Genomic DNA, 3,701 nt, shown 5'->3' with positions numbered 1-3,701 from the left:
CTGGGGCTTGCTGGGGACTGGGGCACCTGAGCGCTTAGCCCTCTACCAGCATCTGAGACCACACGGCAGGGAGAGGAGAAACGGCGAGGGGGGTCCTGGGCTCCCCCAGGACGCGATGCTAAAGCCAGCTAAGCAAGAGGAGGAGAAGACGCGGCAGCACCGTGGAAGCAGACGGATGCAGGTAGACAGGATCCTCAGCAGCGAGGACCGGGCAGACCTGTTCCAGGTCATCCGCTGACCAAGCAGAGGGAGTCCAGGAGCCTGGGATTAACAGGCCAGTTGGGACTTTTCTCTCTCTAAAATTCTCGACTATGCGAATTTCTATCACGACAAATCTCTGGCGGTGGGCGACAGTTTTTGTTTTGCTCCTTTGGTAGGAATTTGGTATGCATGCACGCGAACCACCTCCTGGGAGAGAGCAGGGCAAGACGGGGAGAAGAGCCCGACCYACGGTCAGAGTTTAACCAACAGCAGCAGGAAAGACCCCGAAAGCAGAGACCCCCCCCCGTCACCCCTCGGGGCTGGAGGACTTCTCTCCGTACCACCACGATAACTGACATCCCGATACAGCTGCGGTTAGAAATGACTGACGTCTGCCAGCCCTCTTGGATCGCAACGCGCAGCGGGTACGCGGCTCCCGGCCTGACCTCAGCATTTGGGCTGTAAAGCGACCCAGCAGCGTACCGAGGCCTCCCTGGTCCTTCCACCTTGTCCCGTGTCCTAGAGCCTGCAGTAAAGCCACGTGCTAAGTCGCAGGTACACGGTTCACGGTCTGAAGTCCTTGGGCCGSAGGACAATAAAAGAAGGTAACTACAGCAACGCACTAATACGTGGGGAAAACGGGAGATTTGAGGACACGCTGATTTCTTCCATACCTGCATAAACGTTAATAGAACCCGAAGCRGAGGCAGATGCAAGACAAGCTGAGATCTAACGCAGCCTGTCCAGCCAGTTGTTTGACAGGGTACAAATGTTTTCACTGACAAACGCAAACAGACTGTAAATCTACCAACCACCTGCTGCTGCTTAGCCGTGCCGCAGGAGAGCGCAGGCAAGGCTGGTCAAGYGCTGCTGTGAGCAGCCTGAGCCAAYGCAAATGCTATAAAACCGTGATTAGATTTGAGCTACAGAAGACCTGGTTTGAGATTTACAAAAGAAAACAAAAACTGATCCGCTTCATTTTCCTTCAGGCGTTTACAAGTATCACTTTGATCTTCCAGTCTGCGGCAGAGCAGTTGTAATAACATCGTACAGCTACAGGAGAACAAGACATCAAAATGTTCCCGACACGTTAAGACCAAGAGTCTCTTTCTAATCTTGTCTTCATTCGCCCTTCCTTCTCGGGGAGAAAGGGAAAAAAAAAAGCACTGGCCGAGGTCTTTTGTTTGTCAAGCCCCTTTGGGTCTGGAAGCTAAGTCACAGCCAACAAACTGTTATGCAGGAGAGAAAAAAAAAAAAAAAAAGTTCATTCCCACTCTGGTTCTCATCTTGCTCCAGCCACGAGCAGCACATCATCTTAAAAAGCTTGGAGAAGCACAGGAAGCGAAGTAAAGAGTGATGCCTTGTGCTCACGTTGAGTCACTGCAGGAGCCCTGGTCAACACGGCTCTCTCCAGGCTTTCTCCTTAGAAACTTCTCCACGGCGTTAGTGTTTGTAAAGGAATCAATTAAGCAGCTCTCCCTGCCCTATTTCCTTGCAAAGTTTGTTCCAGGATTATTCTGTGGAAAGGAAATAGTTTGCAGTGTACACATGAACTCGTTTGCTTTGGTGCCCTCTGGCACTACGGTGGAAACCTTACCCGTACGAGGCATGATAAGCCAGAAGGGAAAGGCAGCCAGAGTTCAGGGAATAAACTGTTCATTGAAAACTAGCTCAGCACAAGAGAGAAAGTAAGAGCTAAACTGCTTGTTACCACAGCACGAAGCCCGAAATTAAGAACTACCTGCATGTGTCTATGGAGATGGATCCCCGCTGAATTACATACCTAAATCAAACTTGTTATTAAGCTCTAATCTGCGTTTGTCTTGGGCTCCCCCCGAGAAAGCTCTTCACAAGYTCTTCTCAGTGCTTCCAACCACACACTGAAAAGCAGAGAGGATTTTTGGTTGCCAAGAAGAATCCTCTTATCACCAATCTAATCCCGCACTATGTTTCACTCAAGTCTACACACAAAAGTAACGTCAGGATGGGATGGGAGAGASAATAGGTATCCTTTGCGTTGCTGCAGGAGAAGAAATCTCTTCTCTGTTTAGTGGAGGCGCCAACCAGAGGAGAGCAAGGTGAAGTGCGTGCACAGTCCGAGCAACAGRCTGCAGAAAATTTCCATATAGAAGAAAGGGTCTTCTACCTCTAGCAGACAGGCATTATAATTCCTGTATTAATTACAGCTCATTTTTGGAGGCCTGTATTTCCCTCTGCCAGCGCACAGACTGTTCTGAAGATTGGATTTAGAAGTAAAGGCTCAGTGTGCAAATAAGCCGATGAATTCTATTTAATCACAGATGCACTTTGTTTTCCTTGCTGTGTTTAGGAGGAAAAAAACAGAACAAAAACCCAGCAACACTGCATCTRTATTTAGACTCTCATCTAAACACCTTTTATTTGTTTTCAAATTACACTATTCTTGTTAYTCTCATTGTAGTCGGATTTCCTCATGCTTTCACCTTAGCGCACACTTTTCTCCTCTTGAATTAAAAAGAAAAAACCTATCTTAGCTCTCCACATTTACACTTCTCACTAATTCTTTAAATAATTTTCTCACTAAGTCGTGCAGAAGCAGCAAGTTAGATRTTATAATCTAAAATTGTATCCGTTTTTAAAGTTTTCTTTCGTCCTCAGTTCCCGGATGTCCCCCGCTCTCCACATTCCCAACACTAATCCTCTACCGGGCACCCTTGGCCCACGCCGTTTCTTCCCGTTGCAGCCCCTTTCCCTCTCCTTGTTCTCGTTTCTTCCACTTCGTTCTGCCCGTTCCAGTCTTTTGTCGAAACTCGTCCCCCCGGGCACACGACCCCCCGGGCACACGACGGAGGCGGACCAGACCAGCAAGCCCAGCTCCCTCTGMAGCGCCTTTTCCCGACCCAGCTGCTCAGCCTGGTCCTCTCCCCCCTCCTTTCTCCTCTCCCGCGGCTGCGCTGGGAAGGCAGGTAAAGCTTTTTGACCCCCCAGTACCACTCGGCCYGTTTTGTCCTTTCTCTGCTGATCCTGGTACAAGAGGCCTGTTTCTAGTCTCGTGATTATGGGAAGCAAATAAATGATGCCRGCACCCCACCAGTCCCACTCATTTTACTAAGAGCCCAGTACCAGACATGAGTACTCTGCCCCAGACGTAGATGCTCTGCCCAGCGTCCACGTGTGTTCCCTGGCATCAGCCCAACTTCCGCTCTTTAACTCGGCCCAGGCTCTTGAGAGAAATGCCATGAAGGTTTAGAAGGCAAGATGGCTCTTCACAGGGCTTGGAAAAGCATGGAGCAACACACACACGGTAAATTAGTCTGTAGATCTTTTGGGAAAATGCGATTTCTCATGAGGAGCAACAAGGCAGCGCGGCCAAGCCTCCCGGCACACCACCAGGGCTCTGACTTCAGTTAGTCTACCTGGGGGCCCGCGGTGAACGTCTGTGGAAGAGAAAGGTGGAAGGCCACAACTCCTCTCCCCAAGCCAAAAATACCACATCTGTTCCTCAAGGCAAAGGAAGGAAC

This window comes from Rhea americana, unplaced genomic scaffold (genome assembly GCF_003343005.1).
Source record: "Rhea americana isolate MKP2758 unplaced genomic scaffold, rheAme1 scaffold_289, whole genome shotgun sequence".
In the NCBI taxonomy this organism is placed as follows: domain Eukaryota; kingdom Metazoa; phylum Chordata; class Aves; order Rheiformes; family Rheidae; genus Rhea; species Rhea americana.
The sequence above is the reverse complement of the archived record's forward strand: the minus strand, read 5'-3'. Positions refer to the sequence as shown.